Source organism: Dermochelys coriacea, chromosome 3 (genome assembly GCF_009764565.3).
Source record: "Dermochelys coriacea isolate rDerCor1 chromosome 3, rDerCor1.pri.v4, whole genome shotgun sequence".
Taxonomy (NCBI): domain Eukaryota; kingdom Metazoa; phylum Chordata; order Testudines; family Dermochelyidae; genus Dermochelys; species Dermochelys coriacea.
This window is the reverse complement of record NC_050070.1, coordinates 175,997,601-176,022,780: the sequence shown is the minus strand read 5'-3', so window position 1 is coordinate 176,022,780 and position 25,180 is coordinate 175,997,601. Positions and strand designations below refer to the sequence as shown.

At 39.4% G+C, this 25,180-nt stretch overlaps 1 protein-coding gene across 1 annotated transcript in view; it reads right to left on the bottom strand.

Annotated features, from left to right (window-relative positions):
- Positions 1-25,180, bottom strand: part of CAMKMT (calmodulin-lysine N-methyltransferase) — a 335,072-nt gene that overhangs the window by 120,107 nt on the left and 189,785 nt on the right. The window lies entirely within an intron of this gene.

Sequence of the window (25,180 nt, the reverse complement as noted above, 5' to 3'; positions counted from 1 at the left end):
TAGTGTAGGTTCTGAGAGGAAAGTATTCTAGTGGGTTATGGAAACTTCTACCACAAATTTGACTTCTGCCCTGGCTCCTCCAGCCTGTCCTTGTCCCAGTCTCAGTCTCCCACCCCTCCACACCATCAGATCCTTATACCAGTCACCTTCACCTAGGGTTGCCAACAAGGATGTTTTTTTACCCAGTATTTCAGATAGAGGGATGTCCAGCTTTTAGTAGCACTGCGACCTGGCACAAGGTTGCAACACCACTCAAATTTGACCCAGCTGCCTCTCCAGAATGACAGACCCACTCTGTGCAAACATGAAAAAAATGCAGGCACTAAGCAGCCCAAACAGTTAAAATTTGGCAAAACTATAAGCAACTGAAAACAAGGTCTAATAATGCAAAGGCAACTTAACCTTAGATGTTGTTATCTGTGACACCTATAATAGATTTGGGTGCAGTCTTCACCCTCAAGCTGTGGTGTGGGGGAAGGGACAGCATATCCTAAAAGTCCCAATTCCATCTGTCAGAAGATTCTCCCCATCACAGGTACTCTGAAGGCAACCCCGCTAAGATCCCTCACAAGCCCTGGCCCTTACCATCGGAGGCATACCAGAGCTGGGTCTGTGGGAAGAAAGACATAAGTCAGGGACAAAGTATGCAGTGCTGTAGGGTGTCACAGTTCAGGACAACTGCACTCTATTCTCCCTTCTGTGATCAAGGAAGGGCATCCATTTTTAGGCATCTGGCTCCCAACCGTCACCTTTCCTGAGCAGAGACCCATGTCTGTCTCCCTCCTGATCAGGGTTTTTCCAGGCTGCACAGTTCCCTGCCTTCACTGTGTTATTTCCAATAAACCCCACTGCCTAACCAGGACAGTGTCTGCACTTTGCTTACTCTTTGAAGATTATAAACAACATAATTGTCCACAGTCACAAGTTACCATACAGTTCTTTCTAAGAAAGCATATATATTTTTTAGGTGAAAGCATTACAGAGAAAACATATTTAAAAAAATAAAAGAACCTACACACATGCAAATAAGTTTATCAGAGATCATCCCTGCAGGGGCTTTGGTAGGAGTCAGTCTTTTAAATCCCACATAGTTGGGTTTCTTTATACAAGTTCATAATAAGCTTTAGCCTAGAACAAGCACCTAAGCAAATGCATAGGTTAATCTTTCTGTTATAAAGCTTGGGTCTTTGAGCTTCAGATTCTGGGTAATCAGTAGACAATGGTCCCTTCCTCAGGGTACAGCTTCAAAAGTTTGAGTATTTGCATTACCAGAAGGGAGGAATTTGCATTCACCTCTCCTAAGGTATTTCCCAGGAAATCCACTTCACATATATTTTCCCAAAAGACCATTCTTGTCTGCCACATTGTTCAATACAGTCCTTTGATCATCCAGGCCCACAATAACACATAACCTTTGCATTTAATACAATGGACTCCAAAGATACTTAAACTTAATTCAACAAGGATACTGTAGGAAGCTGTCATATCTGTCCCACAAGGATTTCAAACAGTGCTGTGTTCTGCAGGGCAACCTGGAGAGCCATAATTTAGGCTTAAAATAGACCTACAATGCAAGGGGGAGGTGTGATTGCAGCAAGTGTAGACATACAAAGCCAACTTTGTTGGAGCTAGCTTGCTAAAAACAGCAGTGAAGCCAAGAAGTTCCAGGACATGGGTATGTACTTCAGTGCCTAGCCTTTGCCACTGCTCATGCTGCTGCAGCTTCACTGTTATTTTTAGGAAGTTAGCTCAGTCAAAGCTAGCTCAGGTATGCCTACATCTGCTGACTGAAGGTTAGACTGGCTCCTAGGGCTGTCTAAATTACTCCAGGGATCCTCAAAGAAGCTCAGGATTGAGAGGACACAAGTATGGCTTAAAATTACCACAATCTTGTCACATTCTGGGGTGCCCTCTAGACCAGTGAGAGGTTGTAACATCACCTGCCTTGCAACTCTGGGTGACTTAAAATGCTCTGCTGCTGTAGCTCCCTTATCTGATGCTCCCAGCCAGCAGACAAAAGTGCACTGTAGTGTCTGTGTGATAAGCAGCTCTGGACCACCCACTGTGATTCCAGCAGCTTGCTTGTTACATCACAGCCACACTCTGGCCTCCACCAGCCATGGTTACACCTGACAAGATGACCCCAACAAGCCCCAGTCCCCAATTTTCCCCAGACCATGTGCTCTGCAATGTTCAGCCCTCTTCTGGCCCATTCAGAGGAATAATAAGGTTCATTTGTGCCACTAAAAAGACACACTGCACCACTTATCGCTTTAACTGGATTTAACAATCACTTCAGTTCAAACACAGCACTAGGTTGGTTTAGATTAAAAGTAAAATAAGTTTATTAATAAAAAGAGATGGGATTTTAAGTGTGTGCAAGTTTGAAGGATAGTGTTAGAAATTGTTACAAGCAAATAAAAGTGAAAAACACATTGTAGAGGCTAAAACTTAACAAAATTACAGAAGTAAGATTCTTATCACACTACCTTCCAACAAGAAAGCTGATCACCCCTCTGGTGCTCAGTTTCTTTGTCTTCTTAGGTGAAAGATAACTTGGGGCTCTTTGCCCATCTTTTTTATAGTCCAGTGAACCTCTGAAATGGATTCTTCTGAAGATTCCTCTCCCCCACCCCCTGCCCCAAAGTAAAATTAATTCAAGCTGTGAGAAAGGAGACGGAGTCCCATGGTGAAGGAGGTTCCATACTGGTGTTCACTAAAATGAAAATTGATCTGTTACTGCAATCTCTCCCTCCCCCGCATGATGGTTTTGTTTGATGGTTTTGTTTACCTCTTATGAAAACCATTCCCATTGTCTCTTAATGTACCTTGGAAATACTGTCAAGGTTACAGAACCACAGTCCTTTGTCTGTAGTGGGGTAATTTCAGCCCTGCTTGACAGCCACACTTTAAAAATATAATTCTCAACATGTTTGCAATTTTGAATTTGTCCTCTGTACATACACTACACAATAATATTAATGATCAGTATGTTATTAGCTGTCTAGTGATACCTTGCATGATACTTTTCAATAACAGGTAATGACATTAGTGATTTAGGGTATACTGAACTGGTCGGACCAGCTGAAAAGCACTACCAGATACCAGTGAGACCCCTGCTCTTTTGCTTTGGGATGCTGTTAGGGTCAACTGACTTGGGCTCATTGGGCTTGTGCTACAGGGCTAAAAAATAACACTGCAGACATTCCCACTAGGACTGGAGTCCAAGCTGTGGGACCTGGCAAGGAGGAGGGTCTCAGAGCCCAGGCTCCAGCCAGAGCAGGAACATCTACACTGCTATTTTTAGCCCTGCAGCGCAAGCCCCATGAGCCCACGTCAGTTGTCCTGAGCACTGAGACTTGCTGCCATGGGTTATTGGGGGGGGGGGTCAGTGTAAACGTACCCCAAATTAGCATAGTTAGAGGAAGTTCAGAGGCTGACAATGAGAATGATTTGGGACATGAAAAAACTTTCATATGAGGAAAGACTAAAAAGATTGGGATTGTTTATCTTAAGAGGAGATGAATAAAAGAGTACATGATAAAAGTATACAAAATAATGAATGATACAGAGAAGGTACATTGGGATCTTCTATTCACCTGGCCTTGTAATACAAGAATAAGAGGACATTTAATGAAAATGAAATGTGGAATAATTCAAATCTAACATAAAGGACTATTTTTCCCCACTATACACAAATGGTATGGAGAAATCATTGCCACAGGATATATTACTTACACAATGTCTACACTACACACTGGCAGCAAGATATAGCAAACCGGTAGCTACATGCTGCAATGAAAAGCAGACTGCATCCACACTGCGGAATGTAGCTACACATGGCAGTGAAATGGTCTGGCAGAGGGGAAAGGTTTCCTCACTGCCTTTCCCCTACCACAGTGTTTTGCTGCTGCCAGAGTTTTTCTGGTGGGGATTTAAAGGCCCCTGGAGCTCCAGCCGCTGCTACTGCCCTGAGGTCCCACCTGAGCCCTGCTGCCGAAGCCCTGGGGTAGCGGCGGCAGGGCTCCGGAGGGGATTTAAAGGGCCAGGGTAGTAGCGGCGGCTGGAGCCCCAGGGCCCTTTAAATCCCAGCCTGAGCCCTGCTGCCCGAGCCCTGAGGTAGCAACGACAGGGCTCTGGCGGGGATTTAAAGAGCCCCAGAGCTCCAGCCACCGCTACTGCCCTGGCCCTTTAAATCCCCGCCAGAGCCCTGCTGCCGAAGCCCTGGGATAGCGGCAGTGGGGCTCCGGTGGGCATTTAAAGGGCTGGGGTGGTAGCGGTGGCTGGAGCCCCGGGGTCCTTTAAATCCCTGATGGAGCCAGGCCACCGCTACCCCAGGGCTCGGGCAGCAGGCTCAGGCGGGGATTTAAAGGGCTTGGGGCCCTGGCAGCTGCTACCACAGCGGAGCCCCAGGCCCTTTAAAGCTCTACCAGAGCCCAGAGCCCTGCGGTAGCAGTGGCAGACGGGAGCCCCCAGGGCTCCTCAGTGATTTAAAGGGCCCAGGGCTCCCAGCCACCTCTGCAGCTGGTAGCTAGGGGGTGATTTAAAGGGCCCCGGGCTCCCAGCCACCACTACCTCAGCCGGAGCCCTGGCCCTTTAAATCAAGATTTAAAGGGCCCAGGGATTTAAGGCCCTGCCTCTTCTGGTGGAGGTCACGCCTTTTCCGGTTGAGACCACGCCCCCTGCTCAGGCCTCCGGCGTACTGGTAAGTCCTCTAACTTACTTTCACCCTGCTAACCAAGAATGTACCATAAAAGAGAACTTGCAGGGGTGAGAAGCTAACAGTCTCCATCTGGATAATAGTCCACTAGGAAATGAACTTAAACTACTAAACACATACTACAAAAGCCAGACACTAACAACCAGTATTGGATTCCTGGGTGATACCTAGAATTTAGATGTTCTATAACCATAACCAATTATCTGAGACATTTGAACCTCCTCTTTTTCCCACAATACAATGGAAATTTAAAGTAAAATTAATCAATATGATTTGATAAGTAATCAGTAAATAATGGAGAATAAAGCATTGCAAATAGAGTACTTATAACTCACTACTACATATATGTGTAAATACATTAATTTCATTTAAATGTTCAATTAGGGTACCTAATTTTATTGAATGTGAACTTGCATACTATAAAAATTGGCAACGGTCTTAAGACCACTCAGTTGTTGTTATATTATCGTTAAATTATATAGTAATGAGGCTCTTAAGCATCACCATTCAAAAATGTTACACGGTTTGTAAGTGCAATTGTGTGCCAAATGATGGCTAAAGTTAGCAGTTTTAGGTGTACAATTCATAGCCACCACTAAATTTTCAAAACCAGCTTCCATTTCTGTGCACAAATCAATTGCATGTAAATTTCTGGACACTATCACTGGCACTCACAAACACCAGTTTGTAAATTCTATCATTTTCATTGGTAAATGACTGCACAAAGACTATGGAAGTTTTTGACTAATAGATTCATAGATTCCAAGGCCAGAAGGAACCATTTTGATCATCTAGTCTGACTTTCTGTATATCACAAGCCACAACTTCACAAAACTAATTCCTAGAGTGTATCTTTTAGAAAAACATTCAATCCTGATTTTAAAATTGCCAGTATGGAGAATCCACCATGATCCTTGGTAAGTTGCTCCAATGGTTAACTACTCTCACTGTTAAAAGTGTATGGCTTATTTCCAGATTGAATTTGTTCAGCTTCAGTTTCCAGCAGTGGATCATATAATACCTTTCTCTGCTAGATTAAATATTAAATATTTGCTCCCCATGTAGATACTTATAGATTGTAATCCAGCCGCCTCTTAACCTTCTTTTTGTTAAACAGATTCAGCTCCTTGTGTCTATCACTATAAATCGTTTTCTAATCCTCTTATCATTCTCATGGCTCTTCTCTGACCCCTCTTCCATTTATCAACATCCTCCCTGAATTGTGGGCACAAGAACTGACACAGTATTCCTGCAGCAGTGGCACCAGTGCTAAATACAGAGGAAAGGTAACCTCTCTACTCCTACTCAGGACTACCCTGTTCATTCATCCAAAGGTCACATTAGCCTTTTTAGCCACAGCATCGCACTGGTAGCTCATGTTAAGCTGACTATCCACCACAACCCTGAAATCTTTTTCAGAGTCTCTATGAAGCTATGAAACAAAAGTTATTTGAATTAAATGATTTCACCTTTTAGTACAAGAAAAAATATAAAAAAAATAAAAGCTACCAATTTATCTTCCCTAAACCATTTTTGTTTTGTATACCTTTATCATGTAACCACTTATTCATCTGCTCTATGTAAACTATATAGTCCATATTCTTTTTAATCTCTCTTCATATGGGAAACTTTCTAGGTCTCTAATAATTTTATTTTTTTTGTCCTTCTATGGGCCCTTTCAGTTCATGCTATAACCTGTATGAGATGATGTGACCAGAATGGAACACAGTGACTAACTATGTGACTAACAATGAGTTTCTTAATTAATATCTTTGTATGATTTATATTGAGAGTCCAACTTGTGCTGATCAGTTAGAAAAAACAGGGAGGATTCAGCTTTGTATGTTCACAAAGGAGGCTAAAATAACTGGATTAAGTAATGCAATAAATTGTAGAGGCCAGGCTTAAAACTGCCTTTATAATAAGAAATCCTACCAGTTAAAAATGGATCAGGGCTCAGGAGTTTATGATAGTTATAAATTCAGTGGTTACAGAAATACTGAAACTGAGTGCTCTGGAAGTTTTTTATTTCAGAACAATCAAGGGGTTGGTTAAAGCTGTTTGCAGCCCTAACATCTTCAAGTGGCTTGCAGTTTATCTTAAATCAAAAACCAAATATACTTCTAAGGGTCAAAATATTTCAGGATGAACTCCTTAAAAGATGTAAAGGTGTCAATATACAAACAGTTCCAAGGACATTCACTCTGCTTCTATATCCAATTAAAAAGTATCCTGAGAGATCTGTATCTCAAAGAGTTCATCTACCCAGGTAATATTTTAATTGATGTTCCCTTTCAGGAAGCAATAAAACTCCAATTGAAGAGCTTTTTTTAAATAAACTTTTACTGTCCATATTGCAGTATTATTATTATTATTATTATTATTATCCATCTGATAACCAGGGATTTTAATGTTATGTTGGATGATGACCTGGATAGATTGGTCCCTTTAGGACTGAATCAGTTACTGTAAAAAAAAAAAAAAAGACTTAACTCAAATTAAACCAGCAACATTTGTAAATATTTACAGCATGAGGAATGGAATATATCTTTCAAATAATATAAAATGAATGTAATATACCTTCTTTCCCCATAGAACACAGAATCACATTGCTTATTTCTTTAATTTTTCTGTCCTGAATGCATGGGCTTTAAAATCAGAAGAATCCAAGATGGAAGTGTCAGATCTTTGATCTCTTTTACTATATCTGTAATCACTTGTAGAGTTGTAAGCAAGCTTCATTTAGGGAAATGATTGCTTTCTACGTAGCTGTATGGAGGTTCCTTATATACTCACATTTCTCATAGTATAATTTGTGGGAGATTATTGAAAAGAGGGATCATTCTCTGACTTTGTGTTCTGGGCTGCAAATGAATGCAAGAGAACCCAGATAATTTTGTTCACTTTGCATTACATAAAATAGCAACAGATAGAAACCTGACACTTGGAAGAAGAAACAATGCTGGATGTTGAACATAAAAAGAAGAGTGGGACTAATGGAGTTTACAAAGCTCTTAAAAGACATGGGGTCAGTTAGGTGTTCTGCAGATAGCTCTGGATGGAGGGGGTATTCATGTATACCACATGAGAATTGTGTGAGTATGGTAACAAGGGAAAAAACTGTTGGTTAATGCCATCAAGTTGTCAACTATAAGAGGCTTAAGGCTCATACTAGGGAAATTTACTAAGATGATTTGTTTATTAAGAACAATAGAATATTAATGGGAATGTTTGAGAAATTTTGCAGTAATGTCTACAGTTCAACCTCAGTTAAGAATTCTCTACAGCTAGACACATTCTTGGATCAAATTGCTCTCTCAATACTGGAGAACAATATAAGAAAGCTCTGAGCTCTTTCAGAGAAGGGATTGATGCAAAGACAGAGTCAGGAAATGCACTCTATTCAGAAAAAGAAAAGGAGTACCCGTGGCACCTTAGAGACTAACAAATTTATTAGAGCATAAGCTTTCGTGAGCTACAGCTCACTTCATCGGATGCATTTGGTGGAAAAAGCAGAGGAGAGATTTATATACACACACACAGAGAACATGAAACAATGGGTTTATCATACACACTGTAAGGAGAGTGATCACTTAAGATAAGCCATCACCAGCAGCAGGGGGGGGAAGGGAGGAAAACCTTTCATGGTGACAAGCAAGGTAGGCTAATTCCAGCAGTTAACAAGAATATAGGAGGAACAGTGAAGTTCTCAGTGAAATTTGTCTGATATGGTTTCATCTATTTTAAACAAAAAATTTTTATTCCTTGAGAAAAAGAAGCTCTTTCACCAGAACTTTCTAGGGTTTTTCTCACGGTGATTCATAAGCCAGGAAAAGCAATGTTTTATGTTCATGTAATCGGATGGGATTGCTAACATGGTTTTCACAAGCCCCGTTATTTGTTAATAATGACATGAAGATTTTCATCAAAATTCTCAAACTTTAAATAATACCACATTTGCTTAACAATGACCAGATGTGGCTTATTTGAGGTTGACAATGGGTAGATTACAGATGGTTGCTTAACATTTTAAACATTCTGAAGGGGAAATGGAAAGGGAGGGTGGCTATGTTCATCAAAGCAGAAAAAGTCCTTGATGGTGTTGAGTGGCCCTTTCGTCATGCTGTTTGAGTCACTTTCAAAGGTGAGCTTACTTCCCAAATTCCTCAGACTCCTTTATTCTATTTGACTGGAGAAAATGGGGATCAAATCAATGAGTACTTGTGTTTATCTTTACTACCAGATGAGTTAAAAAATCTATTGAGCTCCAGGATGCTCTACCGGTTTAAAACACAAATTCATTCTTCATTTTGTTGTTTTATCATTAGCTGAGAACTTGTTTGCCATTTCTCATCTTGATGTGAACATTACCCATATATTTCAATAGGTCTTTCTCCAGATTGCTGCAGTTGCTATCAGTAACAACTTGATGAAGACTCTAGGAACCGTTAAGAAGTCAAATGACAGAATTCTATATTAAAAATGGCTCTTTTGATAGAAAAATTCAAGACATTTCTGATGAGAGAGCCTGATGAGAATGTCAACATCAATGCTAAGTAAATGGATGTTACAATAACCTAAGGAACACAAAATTAGAGTCTCTGTCCAGAAACTTGACTTTTTTGTGTATATGCTGAGATATCTGAGCCTTTACTCTTCCATCTCTTGTTGGGAGAAACAATACAATAGAGCTGATAATCCACTACCTTTCTCTATAGCCCCTGTCTCTAGCAGGTGTGGTATTGCCTGAGCCATATGATCTTGCTTTGATAAATTCCTGGAGATATAAGAGGGGACATACTTTGCCTTGTGCCTTGGAGAATTCTATTTCATTTTCATTTTTTAGAAGATAATTAATTTCCAGTAGCTACCAGTCTATGATAATTTTGTACCATTGGGTTAAGAGATTTAACTTTCATTCTCGGATCTGTTCTGCATGGTGTGGGACAATAACCTAGTAAATAACCAGGCTGATATTCTAGTAGGACTTGGCTTGACACGCCCTCTCACCCACCTGCATAAATCTTTTATGCCAGTGTCTGTAATGATTATATCATAACAAGAGCCTCTCTTGGTTTGCCTTTGTCCAAGCTGACAAAAGCAAAGTCCTTGGTTACATCCTCTACTGCAATTTCTAGCTTCTTTTTAGGGTGGAATCATGTGTTTATTCTGCTCCACAACAGCTTTTTCCAAAATGCTTATCTTCAAAAAACTTTATCAGAGATGAAAATCAGCTTCACGTGGGGTTCCTCTTTTCAGAGCCAGTGTGGGGATGACTTCAAATGTGTATCTTTAGAAGCATCTGAGATATCACTGCAACAAGTTAATATGAATCTAGCAAAGCCAGTCTACATGGAAACTACAGGGCCCCAAAATTACTTTACAAGGATCCTGTGATTTTCAGTCACCAGGTTCTTAGAAAAATATCCTCCTCTGAGAAGATTCCTACATTGTTTGCCAAAATTGTTCATGTTTTGGTCGCATTGTTACTCTATATAGTGTTTCTTATTATTTTAGATCCTAAAGGATCTTATGAACGGTCATACTTTCTTGAGATTTTCCCAAGACTCAGTGAGTTTCCGAAACCTCATGTTATTACCCCTTCACATAAGAGAAGAATTAGGGGTCACACAATGAAATTAATAGGCAGCAGGTTTAAAACAAACATAGGGGAGTACTTATTCTCACAATATACAGTCAACCAATAGAAATCAGGTTGCCCAGGGATGTTGTAAAGGCCAAAGTATAATTGGATTAAAAAAAGAATTAGATAAGTTCATGGAGTATAGGTACATCAATGGCTATTAGCCAAGATGGTCAGGGACACAATCCCATGCCCTGAGCGTCCCTACACCTCTGACTGCCAGAAACTGGGACTAGACAACAGGTGATGGATCACTCAACAGTTGCCTGTTCTGTTCATTCTCTCTGAAGCACCTGGCTTTGGCCACTATCAGAAGACAAGATACTGAGCTAGATGGACTCTTGGTCTGACCCAGTATGGCCGTTCTTACATTCTTATGATTTCTGTATGGAGACATCACGTGAAACTGGAGTGGAGTTTACCAGAGATGTACATCCTTTGCTATTTCAAATATTGTGATTATCCAAGCACTTCAGAGCACCATGATCTTTGAGCAAGGATTGCAAGGCACACACTCAGAGAAGTCAGACCAAGTAGAGAACAAAAATATTAGAAAATTTAAATTAAAAATGAAAGAATAAGGAAAAAGGAAAGCTCATGGGAGGGAGGTTGCTATTCTGTAGTCTGTAATCAACCTGGTGATGACTGCTGCACCTGGGAAGTTTCAGAAAAGTCCACAACTTTTACAGTGTGTGTCATAAGTCACATGATTCAGGAGTGTGACTCCACACAGAAATTTTAGGGGGAAAACAGTCATTTTACTTACAAAGTCACATCATAACCAATGCAAACATTTTTTCCATGGCAGCTTAGTTTTGTGGCAGGATGATTAATGTTTACTTAATCACTTACATACTGGAAAACAGAAATTGTTTTATTAGAGAATTTTAAATGTTTCTCTTCATAAACTAAATTTTGACTAATTATTTAGCGGCATACCGCTCTTTAACACAAAATGTCTACTCAAAGGATGCAATTTGTTGTGATTCTCCCAGAAATAAATGTGTCACATTGTTTAAGGTAAAGACTATCATTTTCAAAAATTGTTACTTATCACAGGCTTTGGTGTTTTTTATTATTGTAAAAATAAATTGTAAGTATTTATATATGTCTATTGTTTGGCCAGCAAATGGAAAACTCTGAGATTTTTAATTTTTAGCAAAGTAGGCATTTTTTCTCGGCAAACACAATGTAAACATTATTAATCAAAAGTCATAATAGTTTTACACTGCTAGTAAAATAAATATTAACCATGAAATGAAAGCTGACAAGAATCCTTTCAAAATGCACTTCAAAACCCAATACCTCTCTTATTAGGCTGGTCTGTTGGGTTATTGCTGGTAAAAAAGTTTATAAGGAATTCTGCATTTAGGTCTTGACATATCCTTTGAAAAGAACTATCATTTAGTCATTAAATCATTGGAATCAGAGCCTAGACTCTTGGGTTATACTTCCAGCTCTGTCATTCACTAGTTGTGTAGCTTTGGCCAAATTACATAACATCTGCCACATCTGTAGAAGGGGACAATGCATACTTACCTCATGGGCATTGTGATGGCTATTAATGAAAATTTATAAAATGTTATGATATTCTGTAAAAGAGGTTGTAATATACTGTGAAATGTGAAAATCTCATTCATCTTCTACTTCACACTTTATTCACATTTACTTGGTTTCCCACCAAGCAGCCTATGTCATTACTTTGAGCAAATAATTAGGGATCTAGCTCCATTAAAACCAAAGGAAGGCTTTTCCATTTATGGGAATGGGTGTTGGACTGGGCCCTTAATCTACTGAACATTCAATTTTGGTTATTTGTCAAATTATTAAATTAGCAATAAGTTAGTTGATTAATGCTTTCAATTTTTACAGTAAAAGAAAACTATTTGTATTATGGAAATTGCTTCCAGGACAGCAAGGACCCTCAATTCTGTTGAAGCAGAGCATTCAGCTTTCAATGGTGGAAGTGCTGCAAAAAGGATTTTCTTGAATCACTGTGCAGTTATGCTACTGATGAACGGAAAAGTGGAAACATAGGAATGGTGGCCATGTCTTTCTAGTTCCTCACAGCTTCTTCCTATAGTGTTTCTCTATTCTCCTCCTTATACAGTCCTTCACTCCTCCCTGTGACTTTCACTTCTCCTCCCTAACCAGCCCATCAGTTTACTCGTTCAGTATACCCATTCTCCTCATTCCCAACACCTCCCACAACTTCAGATTTCCTTTCTCAATTCTCCTTTCCCTGCCCAGTCTCTCAATCCTTTGTAGATACAAACTCCCCCCACCCTCACCACACACACACACACACACACACACACAAGCCAGACAAGTTCCAAATTCACAGTTTCTGCAGGTGCTCCTGCTGTTCAGGTCTCTGTACTACAATTCCTTCTCTTCTCCCCTCCCCCCCCCCCCTTTAACCAGGGCTTCTCCTCCAGTTCACTCTGTATGTCAGGCTCTGGGTTCAAGGTGGTCAGGCCTGTTGGTTGGAGCTGGCCGTAGAGTCAGGACTGGGCCAAGGGTAGTGGTGAAGCCAGGGTCCAGGGACAGGATATGGGTCAGAACTGGGTCCAGATGCAAATCGAAGCAATTGGAGTCAGTCTGAGGGCTTGTGGGTCAGGAGACAGATGCAGGGCTGGAGCGGAACTGTAACAGGACTGGAGCAAGGTAAGAGTAGGGCATGGATAAGCTGGAGTGGGACTGTAACAAAGCTTGGGCAAGGTTGGGTCAGGAACAGGAATCAGACAGAGGGCAGGCTGGAAGACTAGGGAGCACCAGAGGCAGCAGGAGGGTTCCTGCCCCAGTAGTGCAGTTGCACAGACTAACTGGCAGCTCTGGCAGGGTCAGTGAAATACCTGTGCCAATGGTTCCCCTGAGCCAGATCCTCCCCAGGGACAGGCTGATGCAGCGTGCTTGAGGGCTGAGTCACTGCAGGCTTTGTTGGAGGGGTCAGTTGTGGCAACTGAGTGAGCAGCCCTGATCTGACTGTGGGTTTGCCTCACACTAGATCCTGCTGGGAGTAAAGGCAAAAATGGAGGGGGTATGAAGACACTGATAGGCCAGCAGCCGATGGAAGTGAGAGAGTCTCAACCTCCAGCTCTGTCTACCCTGGCAACTGGCCAAGGAGGCTCTGCAGGAAAGGCAAAGGATCTGGAGAGCATACCTAAAAGCCATAATATTTGGTCAAAAAATGGATAGTAGGATAGTCTGGTCTCAACTCTCTCTCCCTCTTTGAACTCCCTCTGGAACTTGATGGCTACTGTGTTCTAGGTTCATTTGTCCATTTCTGATACACTTGGCTCATCTTCACCACTTCATTTGCAATCACCCTCAAGTCCCCAGACAGTGTTTACAAACCAAGCCAGTTTAAATGTGACCAACTAGCTCTAAACATGCTAATTTCTGCAAATCAGCATTTTGTTTGTCACTTTTAACTTCAAGTAGAAAAAAAGTATGCTTGTTCCCTCAGAAATAATTAATTCAAGAATGCAATCATTTTCCAACTTCCTGTTCACTGACAGTGGGTTTTTTTTAAATATCCTATTATTTTTAACATTTACCCCCATTCATACAATAAATGTCTAGTTCCGACACAAATCAAACTCTTTGTTAGCAGGACTCACTCTATTCCTTCCTCACTTCTTGATTTTAATTAGAATAATTGGTGGCTTCTCTGTAACTTGAAGTCTTTAAATCAAGATTTGAGGACTTCAGTAACTCAGCCTGAGGTTATGGCCTATGGCTGGAGCGGGCAGGTGAGGTTCTGTGGCCTGTGATGTGCAGGAGGTCAGAGTAGGTGATGATTCCTTCTGGCCTTAAAGTCTATGAGTCTGTTGGTCTCTCATTGTCTTGCTTTCCTGTTAGGACTTTTTTCTATTTAACCCTCTTCAAACCCAGCACTTTGTCCACATGTAAGTTAACCAGTCAGCACATTCTGTACACTAACCTCAATTCATTCCTCAAAAGTAGTTATTGTTATTTATTATTTGTATTATCATGGCATCTAGGAACTGCAGCAATGGACCAAGACACTACTGGGCTAGATGTTGTACAAACACAAAACAACATAAAAGACAAGTCTATGTCCCAATGCACTTACACGTACAAGAATTTAAAATTAACCAAGCAACACCTCCTCTGGAGGTGAGGGGAGGAAAAGGGGGACCCTGGCATGGGGGGGAAGAGTGGACACACACAGCCCCTGACCTGAGGGGAGTCCCTGAAACAGAAAGGGATGGGAAGGTGGCACACAGGGAACTTGTAGAGGGGAATGCAGGATGCAAAAAGCCTTGGATGTGTGCAATGTGCTTGGCCTAAATAAGCATCAGTGTGATCCTCCAGTAAATAAGACACCATTCAGGACAGTCTTGTGGACTCCATCTTTGGCCATCAAGATCCTTGGAGAAGAGGATGCATCAAATTACCGGAGCCACCCAGACCCTTTTTGCACCTGCAAAGGCAAAATTTGCCCCTTTAATTTTATAAGAAGTTATAGATTCTTCACCATGAAATATAAACTTCATTGTTTTTCTTAATAACTATGGTGTGCAACACAGCTCATGCAATGTACTATAGATCAGGGGTTCTCAACCTTTTTCTTTTTGAGGCCACTCCAACATGCTTTAAAAGCTCCACAGCCCACCTGTGCCACAACTGTTTTTCTGCATATAAAAGCCAGGGCTGGTATTAAGGGGTAGCAAGCAGGGCAATTGCCCAAGGTCCCATGCCACAGGGGGCCCCGTGAAGTTAAGGTGCTCAGGGTTTGGCTTCAGCCACAGCTGGCGGGACTTCGGCTTTCTGCCCTGGGTCCCACTGAGTCTAATGCCAGCCCTGCTTGGCACACCTCTGAAACCTGCTCATGGCCTCCCAGGGGGCTCAGACCCCTAGTTGAGAACTGCTGCTATAGACGCTTATCTTCTTGATGAGACAACAGACCTTTAGCTTTTGATGATAATACTGCCCAGAAAACATTTCAAGAAATTACACAGACTAGCAACGGAAGAGCCTTGGATATGTGCATGACACCTGTATTACAGTTTTTTTTCTCTTACATTGTATTTTATAATAATTTCATAAATGTTTCTGAAACAAATTTTCTCTGTCAGAGCAAGAACAAAGCCTCATTTTTTCTAACCACCCTTATCCAAAGATGCTTCTTTTTCCTCCTACATTTTGCTTTCTCACCTGTATATAATATAGTATACATATAATTGAGTTTTCTCATACAAAATATGGATAAACTGATATACATTGACAGAACAAAATACATAAGCTTTGGTATGTCTTTGATGCTACTTTTTTAGGGTTTTTGTAATTTAAAATATTATTTGATCAAGTTAAAAACTACACTGCTGTGAAAGGTCTCATTTTCATAGGTGAGCTATTTATCTTAGAGATTTTAAACTAATTGTACAGTGTAAGTTACTCTATATCATTTGTGCACTTACGGTATACCATTGCATTCTGTGCTTTTAAAGGTAAGTCCATTGTTTCAAACAATTAAGTTAAGGTCACACATTCTATATTCAGAAGGCAATATAGTACTATTTGTATATTGTTCCCCACATCATTAATTAGCTCATGTTTGTACAGCATTTTGAAGATGTAAATTGCTATGTAAGTGCTAGGTATTATTATCATGGCTTCAGCAGAATGCAGAGCCATTAGTATTGTAAAGCTGCTGGTCATCCTGATAAGACTACATGCTGTCTGCAGGTGGTTTAAATACAATGTGCAGGTAATGACTGACCTTTACAATACAATGGATCAGGCACTGCCAGAAAGTACAGTGCCTCCGCTAAACAAGGCACAGTTGGCTCCATTCAGGGATGCAGAACTATCCATGGATCTCCAGCTACCCTCCTTCCATGAGCGAGAGGGTTTACTTTGTAGTCAATAATTTTAGTGTACACTATAGTATAAGTCTCCCTTCTTAAATGCTGTTTATATTAGCAACCTTTTCCATTATTTTTGCATAGTAAAAATCCCAATATGAACACACTCCTGTTTTAACTATATTTGCATCTAATTAATAATTAATAACCTTTCTTTCCCCCTCACACATACAGTATTGCTATATTACATTTTTATTCCTCTATAAAGTCAGTTTTCCAATTGCAAATTTAAATATATTGATTCTACTACCCAGACATAACAATATTCAGATGCACTTAGCTAAGTAGGGTAAAAGAAGAGAAAATATGAAAGAAAAACCAAATCAAAGGAAATGGGAACAGATTCAAGAAATTATTCATGCTAGAACAGGAATTTGGGTGTGGAAGAACAGTCTGTAGTCAGACGTTGGCCTCAGCTTGATCACTCTGGTAAGCATACATTTCTCACATTCCTTGATTAGAACCATGATTCAGATCAATTACAAATAATTGTTTTTAAAAATGTGCAGGTATCAAAATCATGGTATCTACCTACTGGTATCTTCTGCATGCTTAATGTCCAATATAAAGTACTATACTTAAAAATGTATTTCTGTCGGTATACTTAGAAGGGTTTCTATATCCATTTACCAGATATACATATCTGGAGTAAATACACAAATAGAAAAAGTCAGAGACTTTATTGTCTTTAGAACTTGTTTTAAATACACTTTTATGCACGAGATTTTCAGTGTAGCTGCAAACGGATTCCTGTTTATTCAACCACATATACAGCAAACCAGGATGGCATTTATCTTTTATAGTGATACAGAGTTTTCTGTCAAAGTAGGGTCACTGAAATGAGTAATAATCCCACCAATGGCTAAGGTACAACCAGCAGGGTCCAGGTCAACAGGCAAGCAGCCAATAATTTCCCCAACAACGCTGAATTTCATCTGCCCGCAGCCTCTATCTACTGATTATACAATCAATACACCTCAGATGAGAAGAGCTAACAACTGACCGGGGCAGATCAATGCTAGCAAATAAGCGCTTCATGACAAAAAGTTTGATAATTACCATTCTGAAGCCGTGTAAATGTTGTTTCTATTGTAACGACATTCATGATGATACTGCTATGATTGCACTGTTATTATAGGTTTAATATTAGGCAATCAAGCTGCAGTGGTCTAGATATCAACAAACAGCATCAAAAGAAAACATCAAATTGTCCCTATTCTTCATTGTAGATGAAACATTTTTCTATGTTAGTAGCCCTAAATGAACAATAATAAGTGACAATTTAGTGAAAAACACTATTTTCACAGCTTACAAAAGTCATGCAATATAGATTGATACAAGTATGATTATTTCTAGATTCACAAGTACAAGGAATGAACCACTTGAGCCAGAGGATTAAAATAAATTCAGTACTGTGACCATGGTTTTCCTTTGTTTCACATGCATCGGTTAAGAGGGTTTAATGTAAATTTTCTCCAGAGTCATAATTTTTCAAGCATTAGAGTAGCCCTAAGTATATGCAACTTAGCTTGATTTAATTATTAGCATTTCTAATATTGCACACTTTATTTTTTTAGTCCTGATTGCTAGTTCATTCTCAATGCATTAACATTGAGAAGAACTAGTTATTACAGGTTTTCAATAGCTGTGCAGGCTCCTGTAAGCCTCTCGGTCTTGCCACACAGAAATGTGAAGCTGACATTTGAAACATGGAACACATCATGACTTAATAAAATGGGAGGTCAGGATACTATGACAATCTGAACTCTGAAGCACATCAGCTATATAGGTTTCAGAGTAGCAGCCGTGTTAGTTTGTATCCGCAAAAAGAACAGGAGTACTTGTGGCACCTTAGAGACTAACAAATTTATTTGAGCATAAACTTTCGTGGGCTACAGCCACTTCATTGGATGCACACAGTGGAAAATACAGTAGGACGATTTTATATACATAGAGAACATGAATAGCTCCCCTTAACTGATCACTATCGTTATAGGGTGTATGGTAACACCCATTTTTTCATGTTCTCTGTGTGTATAAAATCGTCCTACTGTATTTTCCACTGCATGCATCCGATGAAGTGGGCTGTAGCCCACGAAAGCTTATGCTTAAATAAATTTTTTCATCTCTAAGATGCCACAAGTACTCCTGTTCTTTTATCAGCTGTATAGTATGCTAAGCATCATATTCTTACCTTTAATATTTGCTTTTTAAACCTTGCAAGAAAACAGCCACATTTCTGTAAGATGTTCTCCCAAGATCTAAATGAATAGTTCTTCAGGGAGGTTACAGTAACTTTGAACCATAATAATGATACCTAGGTAGGTATTTCTGATTTTGGCATTTCATGACTTACACTTTTATTCAGCTCTTCTACAAATGCAACCTGCAGCTGCAACCAGAAGTCAATAAGTTACCTATCCAAAACTTTCCCTTCAAATCACTGATTGGCCAAATCTTTCATAGTCCATGGGGAAATCACCTGCCTATCCAGGTAGATAAGAGATAAGAAACAGGTGCAATACCAAAGAGTAAGGACAAACCAAAACCTTTCTGAGTCAGCACTACATATGTGATTTCTAGCTTGCTCTAAGGCTACTCTAAGATTTCCTTTTCAACATTTCTTTCTTCAAATCTTCTTCCTTAGACTTTCTTCTACCTTGCGAGAAATTTAAAGAATTTGATGTTTATTGAAATCCTTTCCCTCTCAGATGGGTTCATTTTTATTCAGGGACAATTTTGTTGACTGACAGGTAAGCATTTGGTGCTGAAATTGGACCTGTACAAGAGCTTTGCATTTCATTTGCTCCATTACACCAGTGCATGAATTACTGGGCTTTCACTTTGGCATCTTTCCATTATTTTCAAATATCTAACATGAACAAAATGACTCATCTGACATTTTGCGTAATAAATTTGTTCCAAAAAGAATAGAACATTATTATACTATTTTATACATGTGGGTACCACAACCTTCCACCCTAATCTGACCAGAAATTGTATGTGTTTAAATAATAGCTGATATTGTTTAAAAAAAAAAAGACACAGTGGTGACAGCAGTGAAACATATCAAAGAAATGTGTCTCAGTTCTAACTACAGCCACACTATTATTTCAGTTTCCGAACCATTTCAATCATGATACTGAATTTCATTTTATTTTTACTACTGTTTACTAAACTTTCCTTCACAAAAATATTCATATGTAGTTTTTTCATTTATGTTCTTGCGTCAGCTATAACATTCCTGAGATCACCTCTTTTCATGTAAGCATTCCAGATTATTTGATACACACAGTTCCTAGGTTTCAGAGTAGCAGCCGTGTTAGTCTGTATTCTCAAAAAGAAAAGGAGTACTTGTGGCACCTTAGAGACTAACAAATTTATTAGAGCATAAGCTTTCGTGAGCTACAGCTCACTTCATCCTAGCAACAGAGGGTTAATAGTGCTACTTCAGTTGATCAGTTAACAGTCCTTTGTTCAGTTGATCAGTATAGTTATACATGTGTATTTCTTCAAATCTTTTTTTATCCGCCACTTCCTCTACCCTGATTTTCACTCTGAAAAAAAAAGTTAATTTCTCCCAGCACCCATGTAAACATGAACTAGTATTCATGTCCAATGTAGTTATCCCTAGATCTCTACACCAGAAATGATACCCAATTACCAGATTTAACAGGCTTTCTGAAGAGGTGTTTCAGTCCCTCCCTTATAGCTACTGTCATTTTAGCACCTTACCTCCAGTTGGAAGAGCAGGAAAGAGGGAGTTCCTCAGCTTTATGACTCAGGCAGTGCCAGCACAGTTCCCCCACCCCATCAATGAAAATTCAACTTCTCAGAGACATACTAAGCTGCCACCAGTCCTGAGCCTAGAATACCAGGTCTGCTTCAGATCTCTCCAGTTGACACTACAATATTTCACTGTCAAACTTTTACGCTAATGCTCATAAGATGGGCAAGAAAAAAAAATGAGTGCTCTAATTTGCTGATAAGTATTCCAAGAAGTGAAAGGAACGCAACATAATTCCTGCTTGGATTTCAACAGTCTCACAACTAAATTACAATGTGCAACATACATATACAAAATTTTCTAATAAAAATTGTATAATTGAAATATAACATTCAAATTGTATGAATTGTGGTAAAATAATGTGAATTGTAATATTAAATACTTTCCAACCTATTTTAAAATTGGTCATTCATTTTCCTGAATTATCAAAATACACAACTATCTTCATAAGTAATTCCTCAATCATTCCCAGCATTAAAGCCTCTCCTTTGGCTTCAGATGGAACCATTTGGGTTGCACAGAAGAGGGAGCTAGCTACTCCAGGGTTAAGAACGAAGGGCAGAGAGGAAACAGTCTGAGAGAAAAGGAAATTTTGTCTTTTAAATTTAGTTCCATGTGTTTCATAAAAAGTAGGCAATTTTCAGACTACAGTGTATTCACACCTGTAGAGCTGCCATGCAATATATGCACAATCATGTTTATGGTCCCAGCTTAAATGAAAACTGATTTTTAAAGACACATGAGATTTTTTTTTTCATTTTTCTGTCCTCATGATGATACTCCAAGGCTATTAACTTTTAAGGTCATTCAGGTACCATAATGGTGCATTTGTGTACCTTAACATGTCTGGATTCCTTTTAAGTTTAGCCTTAACTCTGATTTTCCTGGGTTGGCAATGTTTATTTTTGAGACAATTAAAACCATCTCTGTAGTGTTTTTACTCATACATTAGTAGTACTGACATGTATTCCACCTTAACTCCAGTTTAAGATACATTTTATCTGGGAATTTCCTTGGTGTGTGTTGTGGTGGAGGTGTTTTTGTTTTGATTTTGTTTTAATTGCATTACATGAACACTAAATAAGAAACCCAAAGAAAAAGTTACCACGTGATATTTCTAATGACTTCATGATATGTAGTATAAAATGTATTTTATTTTTTTTCTTTAATTTAACTTTTAGAGTCAGATTCACTAATGTTCTTTGGCTGCTTTACCCCACACCAAAGCAACACAAAGTAGCCAGGATGGAATGGCCAGTTTCCACCACGTCCTGACTTCCACATTCCCCTTCAGATATGATACACACACTAGTTTACACCCCTATTCTGCCCACCACATTTTTCTGCACACACAACATACACATCCCAGTCTCTCCCCCACCCCTCACATTCTCCTGCACACATACACTTAGTTTACCACAAGCTGCCAGTATAAGAATTTTTATATAATACAAGATTATTAAGGATTACTAGGTTACATTTAATATTTAGGATAGGATTTTCAAAAGAAGCCTAAGGGAGTTAGATGCCCAACTGAACTTCCTTGGGCTCCTTTGAAAACCCCTGTCTTGGTTACTAGATTTGCTAGTAAATCACTTCACAGATATTTAGAATATGTTTTTACAATATGCAGTGTAACAGCTATTATATTACAGGATTTTATATTTACAATAATGTAGAAGGGGATGTAAGAAACATCAGTGGCATCTCACAGGTGTGATATCCATTTTAGACAATAATGATTGAGAATCACTGATAACCGCAGATCCCCTCCAGACATTTCTCAGCTGGAATTGAAAATGGTTTGGTTACAATTTTTCATAGGACAAACCATTCTCATCACGAGTTAAAGCCAGCATTCCTCATTCCACCACAGGTCTCACAGGTTTTATGCTGACAACTATTTGGTTCTATCTACAACAGTAACCTAATCCACACATGGTTTGCCTCTGTCTACAGCAACTAATCACAATATCTTTCCTGCCTGCATTTCATCCATTCACAAAATAGTGGTAGAGGCTGCACAGAAAACAGAATGACCACTTTTGACTGATCCATGCTTGCTCTCTTTGGCTTGTAAAAGTGAGTTGAAAGTATCTGGGATCCCTACTAATTGATATAGTCAATCTCATTATGGACAGAAATCTACCATCCTATCCTAAAGCATGCCTAAAGCAGTCCAGTTAATTCTTCAGAAGATATCATTCAACTCAACTAAGTATATAATCTCCTGTTCCTGAGCAAGCAAATTGAGAAGCTTGCCAAGGATAACCTCCAACTCCACCTAAATGCTGCCAACATCTTGTACCCCTTTAATCCGGCTTCCATTCGGGATATAAAACAGGGAGGGCAGTAACGGTAATCTTCTCTTGTTATGGAAAAGGGTCATACATCTATACTCATACTGCTCGACTTCTCCAAGGCATTTGATATGGTTCACCCTGGAACCCAGCTTTTCTGCCTCTGAGATGTGACTGGAAATGGCTGTGGCCATTGTTCTCAAACCACACGCAGAAAGTCATGATAGGCACCTAAGAACATTTACCAGTTGAGTACTGTTGGCTCCCACATCTATAAGAAGTCAGCTAGTGACACTGTAAAACAGGTTGAACAAAATGTCACCAACACACAGGTGACACTCAGATGTTCATTACCTCCACATCATAGATTGATAGAGATCAGATAGATTGACAGAGATCAGCAACTGGGCAAGGAACACCCAGATAAGTTGAACTGGAGAAAAACTGAGATGCTGATGGTGTGGAGAGGGAAGCATTATGAAGAATGTTACTTTTCAGTAAGTCTTCGAACACTGAGGAAGTTCCAGAAAACTGAACAAAGGGTAATGTTGCGCCATTATTTTAAAAATGTAAACAGGATGACCCTGGTAATTATATGACTGTCAGTCTGACATCAATCCCAGGCAAGATAATGGAGCAGCTGATACAAGACTCAATTAATAAAGAATTAAATGATGGTAATATAATTAATGCCAATCAACATGGATTTATGGAAAATAGATCCTGTCAAACTAATCTAATATATTTTTCTGATGAGATTACTGACAAAGGATATAGTGTTGATGTAATATACTTAGACTTTAGTAAGGCATTTGACTTGGTACCACCTGACATTTTTATTAAGATATTAAAATATAAAATGAACATGACGCACATTAAATGGATTAAAAACTGGCTAACTGATAGGTCTCAAAATGTAATTGTAAATGGGAAGCTTCATGAAACAGGTGTATTTCTAGTGAGCTACCGTAAGGATCAGTTTGTGGCCCTAATCTAGTTAACATTGCTATTAATGAATTGGCATAAAACAAAATCACTACCGATAAAGTTTGCAGATGACACAAAAATTGGAGGAGTAGTATATAATGAAGAGGACAGGTCACTGATACGGAGCGAGCTGTATCACTTGGTAGGTTGGGTGCAAGCAAAAAAGGTGTGTTTTAATATGGCTAAATGTAAATGTATACACCTAGGAACACAGAATGTCGACCATACTTACAGGATGGGGAATCCTCCTGGGAAGCAGTAACTCAAACAGATTTTGGGGTAATGCTGGATAATCATCTGAATATGAACTCCCAAAGCAATGCTGTAGCCAAAAGGGCAAATGCAATCTTTGGATGGATGAACAGGGGAATCTTGAGTAGGAGCAGAGAGGTTATTTTACCTGTGTATTCTGGCAGCCACAATTCAAGGAGGATGTTGATAAATTGGAGAGAGTTCAGAGAAGAGTCATGAGAGTGATTAAAAGGATTATATTGACAGACTCATATATTGACGTGCCTTATATTGACAGACTCAAGGAGCTCAATCTATTCAGTGTAACCATGATCAGTTTATGACATTCCAGAGTGCAATCTAGACCAGGGTCCTAAGACAGCGAGAGGGGAAAGAAAGGAGACAAGGAAAATCTGCATTTCAGCAAACAGAGGTGAGAAGAAACAGCATGCAATCTCTTCCACTACCATACCTCATGTCTCCATCCTCACTTTATCTAGAACTTTATCTAGGGGTAACCCTCAGGAAATTGCATTTCAATGGGTAATTGAACGATAAAAGTGAGGGGCAAAAACACCCTAAGTGATCCCTCCCTATCCATCTCTCTCTTTTCATCTAAGAGGACGAAAGAAACAGCTGTTGAACTTTGGGAGCACATCCTGGCTGGGGAGTTTGGTCAGCAGGTTACTGGAAACTTATAGTAAGGGACTTCACCTTGAACCAAGTCTAATTTGTAAAGTTTAGAAAGCGTTTTATCTTTATTTCTCTTGTAACCATTTCTGACTTTAATGCCTTATACTTGTACTCACTTAAAATCTCTTTTTATAGTTAAATAAACTTGTTTTATTCTTCAGTTAAATTCAGTGTTGGGAATTCTTAGAGTAATTTCAGTTAAGGTAGCAGACTGTTGTATATTGATCCCCTTACAAGTACAATGGACCTAATATATCTGGACTGTCCAGGTAAGGGCTGGACAGTGCAGAACAAATGTTTTTTGTGGAAAATTGGGGACTGGGAGTGTGTGGGGTCACCCTACAAGTTGTATCCAAGGCTTCTGGAAGCCAGAGTGTGGCTGCTGTTTGCTAATGCGTTTCTGGGATCAGAGTTGCTTGACCAGGGCTGTGGCTATACAGACACTCAGGGTGTAACCTGCATGCTGTTTGAAGTACTAGATTACAAATGATGCCTCACAAGGCATATTTTGTACGAAGATTATTACAATGGCGTTTAAGATGTGAATACAGGGGTATATTTCGTCACAAAGGCTAAGGGGTGACTTGATTATTGTCTATAGTTACCTACCTGGGGCACAAATATTTAATAATGGGCTCTTCAATCTAGCGGACAAAGGTCCAAGATGATCCAATGTCAGGAAGTTGAAGCTTGACATATTCAGACTGGAAATAAGTCATAAATTTTTAACAGGTGAGAGTAATTAACTATTGGAACAATTTACCAAGAATCAGATTAGAAGTTTTTCTAAAAGATATACTCTATAAATTATTTTGGGGAAGTTCTGTGGATTGTGTTACACATGAGGTCAGACTGGATGATCAGAATGGTCCCTTCTGGCCTGGGAATCTATGAAGAACTCACCAGATCCATAAATCACTCTAT